This window comes from Entelurus aequoreus, linkage group LG16, assembly GCF_033978785.1.
Source record: "Entelurus aequoreus isolate RoL-2023_Sb linkage group LG16, RoL_Eaeq_v1.1, whole genome shotgun sequence".
NCBI lineage: Eukaryota > Metazoa > Chordata > Actinopteri > Syngnathiformes > Syngnathidae > Entelurus > Entelurus aequoreus.
The window spans coordinates 14,800,114-14,812,613 of NC_084746.1; positions in this window are offsets into that span (position 1 = coordinate 14,800,114).

Here is a 12,500-nt window from a genome sequence, read left to right on the forward strand (position 1 = left end):
TATGTTGTCACATAAGTTATTTACACAGAAAATTGTGTAAATGTTTATTTACATACTTTAATTGTTTCCAAACAGTGTCTGTAACACGGCAGTAAAACGGCTGATCAAACAAAACAGAAGTCGTCGTCATGGACCCACTAGCTCTCCAATCAGCTAAACAGACTCAATAAATCTACGGTTACATTTTGGTGAATTTAAAAAATTGACACAATACAAACAGAATGCCATTGTAAGTAAATAATACTAACAATGACACTCGTAAACGTGTTAGCATAATAGCTCATGCTAATGACGCTCACTTCATTACATTACGTTAGCACGTACAAATATGCATTAAAACACTTGCACAGACATCACACATGGGATGGATTAGTAAGTAACAATTGTTTTAGTTATATTGTAAAACTTACAAACCTTGCTTGGAGCGATGAATGAAGAATCCGTACAAGTAGAAACGCTATGGATGGCTAAAAGACCGAACGGCACTTCTAAATCTGGTTGAAGCACTAGCCTAAACACTTGCAGTGAGCGAACTTGTCCAAAAGATGGCGCCGTAGCACAAACAATAACACACCTTTTCAGTGTATTCACTTGTTTTTTGCTTTTTGGAATCAGGGCTGTCAGCTAAAAAAAAAAAAAAAAATCACTAAATTAGCCGGATCGTTTAATAAGCCGCAGGGATCAAAGCGTAGGAAAAAAGCAGTGGTTTATAGTCTGGAATTTACTCTAGATGTTTTTTTGATATCACAAAATAGTTTTTTGTTATTGTTTTCACACTCAAGAAATACACGTTCCAGAAAACGAAAAGATTGGAACCAGAGCCAATAGCAATTTTTGGTTCAGTTTACTAATTTTGTACTATTGAGTTACTGATGTTGTTACACAGACATTTTGTTTTTGTGTCAGAATTCTGTTGGAATCAAAAATGTAATCATGAAGTGATCCTGAAAATTCTAAGTATGAACATCGATATGACAAATACTGCCCTTGTAACTACTTGGTATTGGATCCATACCCAAATTTGTAGCATCGCCCAAAAATTACTGTAAATTCCAAACTATAAGCCGCTACTTTTTTCCTACGCTTTGAACCCTCCGGCTTGTAAAACGGTGCGGACAATTAATATATTTGTTCTTATATTTGTCATTTTCATTAAATCCACACAAAGACACCTAAATTGTGTGTTTTTGTGTGTGCTATGGCGCCATCTTTTGGACGAGTTTGCTCACTGCAGTTGCAGCTGGGTAATTTGCCGACAAGTGTTTCCTGCTGCTTTGAACCGGAAGTTGAAGTGCCGTTCTGTCTTCTAAGTCGTCCCAAGCTTTTCTACTCGTGTGGATTCTTCATTCATCTCTCGTAAGTTTTACAATATAACTAAAACAATTCTTACTTACTAAAGCGTCCCATGTGTGATGTCTGTAAGAGTCTTTTCATGCATGTTTGTACGTGCTATTGTGATTTAATCAATGGCAAGCTAATATGCTAACACGTTTACGAGTGTCTGTGTTAGTATTATTAACTTACGGCATTATTTTTGTATTGTTTCAGTTTCGTAAATCCACCAAAACGTCACCGTGGAGTTATTGAGTCTTTTTAGCTGATTGGAGAGCTAGCTTCCGCAGCTAGTGGGTCCATGACGACGACTTCTGTTTTGTCTGATCATCCGTTTTACTGCCTTGTTACAGACACTGTTCGCAAACATATAAGTTATGTATATAAACATTTACAGAATCTTTCTGTGTAAATAACTCATTTCACAATGTATATATCTGCGATTTATAGTCCGGTGCAGCTAATATATGGGGAAACTTTTTTCCATCCATCCATTTTCTACCGCTTGTCCCTTTTATGGGTCGCTGGGGGTGCTGGAGCCTATCTTTTTTTTTATTTCTGAAATTGAGTGGGTGCGACTTAAATCTCGGTGCTGCGCTCTTAGTCTGGAAAATACGGTACATGTAACACAGAGGTGTCAAAGTCGTTTTCACCGAGGGCCACATCGCAGTTATGTTTGGCCCCAGAGGGCCGCTTCTAACAGTGAATACAATTATTACACAATTGTTTTATGCATTTTATTAGTAGATTTTTTTTAAAGTAAAATGTAAAAAAAAAATATGGTAAGTTGCTATAATTTCACCTCAAAATGTAGTGTATATTACTGTAAATGGAATAACACAGGGGTGTCCAAAGTGTGGCCTGGGGGCCATTTGCGGCCCGCATGTCATTTTTTAACGGCCCCACGGCACATTCTAAAAATACGATTAAAAAAAATTAAAAACATAAAAAGTGGTATAAAAGAGCAAACAGGTGAAATGTAACAAGAAAATGTTACAATGTTTACTCTAATAACACAAAGCTGCCATGCAGGCTGTTTCTTTCTTTAAAAAATAATAATGAATCAAAATCAATGTCAAAGGCTCCAATTATGTCACATTAAATATTCCACTTTGAGATATTCTTTGGGAAAAATGTTGCACATTTTGTGTTTGCCATATAAAAAAAACTAAGCCGTTTTTTTAAAGAAGGGCCTAAAACAAACAAACAAAAAACATAAACAACAATAAAACTTATAATTGACGGATAGATCTGAAGATAATCTCGAGATTATTGTGTTAAAAGTAAACAGTAGAAAAAATGTATAATGTATTTTTTAACACTTGAATGAGTAGGACCCTTTTGGATCCCCAATCATTTTAATGTGATTTTTTTTTTGAAGTGTCATCGCTCAAAAAATAATAATGAATTAAAAATCAATGTTGTTAGAAATTGTCCTTTTTAAGGCTCCAATTATTATACAATTTCAAATATTCCACTTAAAAATTTTATTGGGTGAAAATATTGCATATTTTGTGTTTCTTCCATAAAAAACTGGGTATTCTTTGACAAAAAGAGCATACAACTTAAATCTTTAAAACATTTATATTGACAAATGGACCTAATGTTGATTTAAAGATTTAAACTTTGAATAATAATAAAAATAATAATACTGAATAATGACACATTTTTAATATTTTTTTTGACCAAAACCCTTTGGGGTTCCTGGGATCAAGCCTGAGTGGAGGCCTAAATGTATATTTTTTATACATATATTGTATTGGTTTTTTAAATAAAAAATATAAAAATGGCCCCCGCTTGCTTTGATTTTTCAGTGTGCGGCCCTCAGTGGAAAAAGTTTGGACACCCCTGGAATAACAGCACTGCTGTTTTTATGGTAAAAAAAATAAATAAAAAATACATTTTAAAAAAAGCGCTCAGTTACCAGAATTTTACTGTAAAATTTACATTTGTTTTTTATACTGTAAATTAAAAAAAACTGCATTTTTACAGTAACATTTTGGCACCTGAGCTGCCAGTTTGTTTTTTGTTTTTTTACTGCAAATCAACAACTGTAGATTTTTGGGTGTATTACTGTAAATGCCAAAAAAAGGCACCACAGTTTATTACAGTAAAAAAAAGTAAAACTTTTTTTTTTTTTTGAGAAAAATGCTGTAAAAAGCACAGTAAATGTTCACAATTTGACCATGAAATCTATTGCTACTTTTACATTGCACAATTTGATGGATAACTTGCTTTGAAATCATTATTATTAGTATTTATTTCTATTTAAAAAAATGGTTTGATAATATATTTTTGTATAATTAGAACATAATTTGCGATTATTACATGAAGTACTTTTTTTTTTTCTCCCAAAACAGAAAGAAAATACATTTAGTAATAAAAGTTACAGTACTTTATTGAGACATATTATTTGGTGGGCCAAATAAAATGAAGTGGCGGGCCACATCTGGCCCCCGGGGCCTTGGGTTTGATGTAAAGCGTCCAAATAACAGACCAAAAAGTGCTCATGACATTTTAACAGAAGTTTAGCTGTAAAATCATGCAGATATTTACAAATAAAAATAGCATTGTTGCTTGAGAAGATGTAATGTATTCAACTTTTGAAGTACAATACAATGAATAGTTGTATTGTACTTCTTCTTCTTACTACTTAATGAGTACAAATACAATGAAGTACTTCATTTGCCTTTACTTATTTCATGGTTATTATTAATAATAATAATATATATCAAGGTTGTCCTGTCTGCATATTTCCACACCGTTGAAATGAAACTTGTTTCGTGCTCGTTTGAAGCGTAATTATGTTGTGATTTAATGCATGAATGACTTGATGAGTTGTTACTTTTATTTTGGCGAGCTTTGTTGCTTCAAGCTGTCTTTTTTTTGTCTCTTTAGTCGTGTGTGAAGCTGAAAAAGAGTCCTATTATGTTTTTACACTGCAATATTGCTTCTTCCCTCTATATGGTCACGGTGAATCTATCTCTTCGTGTATTGCTGTACGACGGGGGGGTTTATTTTTGTGCTTTGTGTATTATTACAACGTCAAGGTGAGAAATAACATGCTGCAGTGTGTCATTGTGGCTTTATTTTGTATTCTGACATCTTTGGAGGTTGTTGGTCATGTTCTTTTTATCAGCATTTGTTACCTTTCATTCTCTTTAAATCACCCCTATATTTGCTGGGGGTTTTTTATTTATTTCTTCCACGTCATTTCTAGAAAACCCCAAAACCAGTGAAGTTGTCACGTTGTGTAAATGGTAAATAAAAACAGAATACAATGATTTGCAAATCCTTTTCAACTTATATTCAATTGAATAGACTGCAAAGACAAGATATTTAATGTTCCAACTGGTAAACTTTGTTATTTTTTGCAAATATTAGCTCATTTGGAATGTGATGCCTGCAACATGTTTCAAAAAAGCTGGCACAAGTGGCAAAAAAGACTGAGAAAGTTGAGGAATGCTCATCCAACACTTATTTGGAACATCCCACAGGTGAACAGGCAAATTGGGAACAGGTGGGCGCCATGATTGAGTATAAAAGTAGATTCACAGTCATTCACAAACAAGGATGGGGCGAGGGTCACCACTTTGTCAACAAATGCGTGAGCAAATTGTCCCAACAGTTTAAGAACAACATTTCTCAACCAGCTATTGCAAGGAATTTAGGGATTTCACCATCTATGGTCTGTAATATCATCAAAAGGTTCAGAGAATCTGGAGAAATCACTGCACGTAAGTGAAGATATTACGGACCTTCGATCCTTCAGGCTGTACTGCATCAAAAAGCGACATCAGTGTGTAAAGGATATCATCACAAGGGCTCAGGAACACTTCAGAAAACCACTGTCAGTAACTACAGTCGGTCGCTACATCTGTAAGTGCAAGTTAAAGCTCTACTATGCAAAGCCAAAGCCATTTATCAACAACACCCAGAAACGCTGTCGGCTTCGCTGGGCCCGAGCTCATCTAAGATGGACTGATACAAAGTGGAAAAGTGTTCTGTGGTCTGACGAGTCCACATTTTTTGGAAACTGTGGACGTCGTGTCCTCCGGAACAAAGAGGAAAAGAACCATCCGGATTGTTCTAGGCGCAAAGTGTAAAAGCCAGCATGTGTGATGGTATGGGGGTGTATTAGTGCCCAAGCCATGGGTAACTTACACATCTGTGAAGGCACCATTAATGCTGAAAGGTACATACAGGTTTTGGAGCAACATATGTTGCCATTCAAGCAACGTTATCATTGACGCCCCTGCTTATGTCTGCAAGACAATGCCAAGCCACGTGTTACATCAACGTGGCTTCATAGTAAAAGAGTGCGGGTACTAGACTGGCCTGCCTGTAGTCTAGACCTGTCTCCCATTGAAAATGTGTGGCGCATTAAAGCCTAAAATAGCACAAGGGAGACCCCCGGACTGTTGAACAACTTAAGCTGTACATCAAGCAAGAATGGGAAAGAATTCCACCTGAGAAGCTTCAAAAATGTGTCTCCTCAGTTCCCAAACGTTTACTGAGTGTTGTTAAAAGGAAAGGCCATGTAACACAGTGGTGAACATGCCCCTGTGACAACTTTTTTGCAATGTGTTGCTGCCATTAAATTCTAATTTAATGATTTGCCAAAAAAAATGAAAATTTTCAGTGTGAACATGAAATATCTTGTCTTTGCAGTCTATTCAATTGAATATAAGTTGAAAAGGATTTGCAAATCATTGTATTCTGTTTTTATTTACCATTTACACAACGTGACAACTTCACTGGTTTTGGGTTTTGTAAATCAGTTCGATTGTAATCCGAACGAATTAGGAAGACTTTTTGTTACAAAGAACATTGTTGGATCATAAAAGTAAAATTTAATAATGAATGTTTTTTTTGTTACTGCATTATATCAGCCTTTATCAGTCCGGAGCAGAGGTTTGCCTCTCAACCAGACCTATTTTAAGACCCACCGTGTACAAAACCAGAACAGTTTCAGGAAAATAAACTACTTTATAGTTAGTTTTTTTTTTTGTGTGTGCATTTCGGGGACAACCTCATGCAATGGCAGCTAAATTGTTACATCACGTCTTTTTGTTTTAGGTCCTTCCTAATGCTTAATTAACATGCATTGTACTTCTCGCTCTCAGAGGGGAAATCAAACATAGGCTATGCTCAGTATGCAAATTGTCACACACACAAAAAAACCGCAGCCCAGGTTGGTACTTTTTTGAGCTAACCCTTTAAAAATGACAGCTTGTGTGTTTTCTATTTTAAATGATCTGTATATTACCTGTCAGATTGGACCAAAAAAGGTCCAAATGTGAGCTGTACAAAAAAAAAAATGCTTCTGTTTGAAATATACCTGCTGGATTTTTTTTCTTGTGTGAAGGCCTCTGTCTTTGTAAAAGATGAATAAATATATCTGAATATGCATAGTGACATCATTTTGCTTCTGAAAAAACATGGTGACGTGAACGCAACACGAATCAAAGAGGCTGATGTTGCATACAAACACGTTTTTGTCATATAACTTGCCAACTCTGACGCAATAAAAACATCAAACTTTTTAATGTGCAATAACGACAGCGTGTTGCCTTACGAAAAACAATAAAAAGCAGCTTTTTTTAACCTATAAATACAAATAAAGCTGTGAGTTACAGCGAATGCGGAAGGCAGGCGCCAACCTTTCTCTGGCGCCCTCTCCTGGCCAAAAACTGACATTACACACATTCGCCAACACATGGCCAGCCAAGTGTTTTTTAATTTATTTAATTGCACTTTGTAATCATTCAACCCACATGTAAATTATATTTGTTTGCCTTTAAACTTGCAATAAGTCCAACATTTAAATATCTGAATTATAACAGTTACTATGTGTACAATAAAAAGTGCTTTACAATGGGGGTTGTAACTGTAAAAATGTAAAACCGAGACTGTACGAGAGTTTATGTTACCAGGGGCGTCCAAAGTGCGGCCCGCAGGTCATTTTTTAACGGCCCCACGGCACATTCTAAATGAAAAAAAAATAAAAAGTGGTATAAAAGAGCAAACAGGTGAAATGTAACAAGAAAATGTTGCATTATTTACTCTAATAACACAAAGCTGCCATGCAGGCTGTTTCTTTAAAAAATAATAATGAATCAAAATCAATGTCATTATGAATTATTGACCTATTCAAGGCTCCATTTACTTCACATTAAATATTCCACTTTGAGATATTTTGGGGGGGAAATGTTGCATATTTTGTGGTTGCCATTTAAAAAAACTACGTTTTTTTTAAAGAAAGGCCTAAAACGAACAAACAAAAAACAAAAACAACAATAAAACTTATAATTGACGGATAGATCTGAGGTTGATCTTGAGACTATTGTGGTAAAAGTTCTAAAAAATGTTGGATTTATTTTTTTAAACTTTACTGAGCAGTACCCTTTTGGATCCCCAATAATTTTAGTGGGACTTTTTTCTTTTCTTTTTTTTAAGTGTCATTGCTCAAAAAAATAATGAATTAAAATCAATGTTGTTATGAGTTATTGACCTTTTTAAGACTCCAATTATTATATAATCTCAAATATTCCACTTTAAAATTTTATTGGGGGAAAATATTGCATATTTTGTGTTTTTTTCCATTAAAAAAAACACAGTTTTCCTTGACAAAAATGGCATACAACTTAAATCTTTAAAAGCGTTATATTGACAGATAGACCTCATGTTGATCTAGAGCTTTAAACCTTGAATAATAATAATAATAATAATAATAATACTAAATAATGACACATTTGTAATATTTTTTTTGACCAAAACCTTTTGGGTCCCCGGGATCAAGCCTGAGTGGAAGCCTAAATGTATCTTTTTTATACATATATTGTATTGGTTTTTGAAATAAAAAATATCAAAATGGCCCCCGCTTGCTTTGATTTTTCAGTGTGCAGCCCTCAGTGGAAAAAGTTTGGACACCCCTGTGTTATATAGAGTTCCCCCATGCTCATTTTGTAATCATCACTGTTATTAGTATTATTATTATTATTATACCTTTTGTGTTTTACTTTTACCGGTTTATGTGCATTCTCCTTAGCTCGTCCCACTGAGGGTGGGTGTGAGGTCATTCCTTTAAAAAAAAAAAAAAACTGAACTTTGCTGTTTTTTTCTGTATTTGCTGTATTATATTGACTTTTCTATGCTCAATAAATAAAAAAAACATTTAAAAAAAAATCTAATTACTGTTAAAGGAAAACTCCATAGGATAGACCTTGTTTATCCCACAATTGGAAAATGATGATGTTGCCGTGTTAAAAAAACATTCAAACAAGAGGAAACATCATGACAGCGCTGAAGCAACCAGCTGCCATTACAGCGGCGCCATCTCTACACACAGCTACAAAAGTAAAAACACTGGAAAAACGAGCAATAAATGATTGATGACACCGTGCATTGACAACAACAGATGAACGTGCACATTTATGGCACCTAATAGCAATATTAGGTTAAAATTTTACTTTTTTTTTCATTAAACAGATGATTTCAGGCGAAGCGCAGCAGCTTGAGAAAAATTAAGAAAACATATTTAGCTAAATAAAAGGAAGTGATCTTGACTTCCTTAGGTACACACAGTCTCTGGTGGGCAGATTGAATATTAACCAATATTGTGAGTAATAAGTGCAAGGTGTTTACATTTGAAATGCGTCACTGCACACAATGGAGGCTTATAGGCAATATGTTGTGTTGTAGGAAATGTTTTTTTATTACTTTATTGCAATGATTTCACGAAATTATACAATGTCTTGTCTTTTAACATTGCCCCGTTTTTATTTTATTTTAGGAATGATCAATAATTGCAGTGAATGTCATATAAGAAAAGTAAATACAATTAAATAAATAAAAATGTAATAAAAAGTAGATAAAGGAAACAGAAAAAAACACTCATCTGTATATCTATATTAGGGCTGCGAATCTTTGGGTGTCCCACGATTCGATTCAATATTGATTCTTGGGGTCACGATTCGATTCAAAATCTTTTTTTTTTTCCAATTCAACACGATTCTCGATTCAAAAACGATTTTTGCCAAGATTCAAAAGGATTCTCTATTCATTCAATACATAGGATTTCAGCAGGATCTACCCCAGTCTGCTGACATGCAAGCAGAGTAGTATGTATATATATATGTGTATATATATACTCTATATGGGTATATATATATGTGTATATATATGTGTATATATATATAATGAATCAAAATCAATGTTGTTATGAATTATTGACCTATTCAAGGCTCCAAATACGTCACATCAAACATTCTGTTTTGAAATATTTTGGGGGTAAATATTGCATATTTTGCTAGTTTTCTTTGACAAAAGGGCAAAAACATGGGAAAAAACCAACAATCTTATAATGGAGATTAAGCATTGGATGTACAAAAAAATTATTTTAACACTTTTGTGAGTGGGGCCATTTTGGGTCCCCAAAAATTTTAGTGGGACTTGTAAAATAAAATAAAAACCTGTCATTGCTAAAAAAAATAACAATGAATCAAAATCAATGTTGTTATGAATTATCGACCTATCAAAGGCTCCAAATATGTCACATCAAATATTCTGTTTTGAAATATTTTGGGGGTAAATATTGCATATTTTGTGAGTTTTCTATGACAAAAAAAACTAAAACATGGGGGGAAAAAACAACAAATTGTCATGTCTGTGTTCATGTTTTTGTTTGGCCATGTGCTGTTTTGTTTTTTGGACACTTCCTTAGTTCCTGGTTTCACTTCCTGGTTTTGTTTGTCACCATAGCAACCATTAGTTTCACCTGTTCCACGTTTGGACTCACACACACCTGTCTCACGTTTTCACAGTCATGTCACGCACCTGTTCACAGTTAGTCACGCACCGGTTTTCACTTTTCATGTCACTATATAGGCTTTTCTGTTTCTGTTGTTCGTCCTGGCGACATCACCCATTCATGCCATGTTCACAGTTTCTTGTCACGTAAGTTTTTGTTTAAATGTTCATAGTTCTCCGCCATTGTGCGCGCCTTTTGTTTTCCTAGTCAAGTTTTTTACCTCCGCTGTGAGCGCCTTTTGTTTGTACCCTTTTGTTTGTACTTTGTAGTTTATAGTTATAATTAAACTATGTCTTTACCTGCACGCCACGTCCGTTCCATTTCTTTTGCACCACGGGAGAGCAAACCACGCCAAAGACCTAGTCTTGACAGATGTCGCCAGCACGAGAGCTCTCCCGCAAAAAAATGGGACAATTTTGACGAGGTAACGTGGGAGGTCCTGCGCGCCATGGAGGCCGAGACGCTCCGCCATTCCCCCATGGAGCGCAGGGATCTCATGTGGGGTCCGACCGGCAAACTGGTGCCGATCAGCTCCCTTTGGTCCGAGGATGGCGCTGCGTCACCGCAGTCCCGGAAGCGCCGCTCCCAACGAAGGACGTCAGGGAGGGCTTCCACAAGCATTGGAAAGGACGCATCGTTCCCGCAAGCTCCTCCCCCTCCGGGCGGAAACGAGCTGCAGCCAGCCCGGCTTCCCCAGGACGACGTCACGCCGCTGCCAGTGGGTGACGTCATGGATTTTTTTCCCCTGAACTCTTTTTCTTGTCAGCCACATCCAACCAAAGACTCTAAATCCATGATTAAATATTACCAAGACATGTTTTTAGAAATCAGATCCTGTCAATCACAGTCACCCAATTTTCATGCCCCGCCCCCCAGGACTCATGCCACGCCCAAGTCAGAAATTTTTTTTTCACCCACAAAAGCCCAGGTGGGGGGGAACGAAAGACCTTTTGGACAATTTAGAGGGGAGGATTCTGCCCTCCTCCTGAACCCCCTCCGCCCACCCCAAAAGACGGTTCCAGACCGCGGGGAGCGCGTCTGGGATCCGCTCCTTGAGGGGGGGGCTAGGGCTGGGAATTGTTCAGGTGGGGTGGGTCAGCATCGTCACGCCAAGCCACAGCCTCCAGCACGACCACCACCACCTGTCTTTCGACCTGCCAAGCCACAGCCACCAGCACGACCACCACCACCAGTTTTTCGACCATGCCAAGATCTACCTGCTCCACGCCAAGCGCCACCAGTACCTGCTCCACGCCAAGCGCCGCCAGTACCTGCTCCACGCCAAGCGCCGCCAGTACCTGCTCCACGTCAAGCGCCACCAGTACCTGCTCCACGCCAAGCGCCACCAGTACCTGCTCCACGCCAAGCGCCACCAGTACCTGCTCCACGCCAAGCGCCACCAGTACCTGCTCCACGCCAAGCGCCACCAGTACCTGCTCCACGCCAAGCGCCACCAGTACCTGCTCCACGCCAAGCGCCACCAGTACCTGCTCCACGCCAAGCGCCACCAGTACCTGCTCCACGCCAAGCGCCACCAATACCTGCTCCACGCCAAGCGCCACCAATACCTGCTCCACGCCAAGCGCCACCAGTACCTGCTCCACGCCAAGCGCCACCAATACCTGCTCCACGCCAAGCGCCACCAGTACCTGCTCCACGCCAAGCGCCACCAGTACCTGCTCCACGCCGCCAAGTGCCGCCAGTCGCAGCCCCACGCCGCCAAGTGCCGCCCGTGGCTGCCCCACGCCGCCAAGTGCCGCCCGTGGCTGCCCCACGCCGCCAAGTGCCGCCCGTGGCTGCCCCACGCCGCCAAGTGCCGCCCGTGGCTGTCCCACGCCAAGACCAAAGCCAAGACCAAGACCCGCCAAGTGACCAAGACCAAGACCCGCCAAGTGACCAAGACCAAGACCCGCCAAGTGACCAAGACCAAGACCCGCCAAGTGACCAAGACCAAGACCCGCCAAGTGACCCAAACCAAGACCAAGTCCAAGCACAGCCACACCAAGACCAAGTCCAAGACCAACTAGTCCAAGACCAAGACCCAGACCCTCGCCAAGACCAAGACCCATGCCAAGACCAAGACCCTCGTCAAGACCCGCTTCGCCGCCTGACGCACCACGCCAAGCTTCGCCGCCTGCCACGACAACGCGCCCACCTCCTCGTCGGCCAAGGATGTGGCCTTTCCATGGGCGTCCGCCACGCCAGGTGCGCCGACCTCCTCGTCTGCCACGAATGTGGCCATTCCCAGGTCGCCCACCTCGTCAGGTTCAGCGGCGGTCTACCCGCCGTCGCCACCTGACTCTGCCCCGGTGGATTCGGGGACACCTGGTCTGGCGATCCACCGCCATGTCCCCCT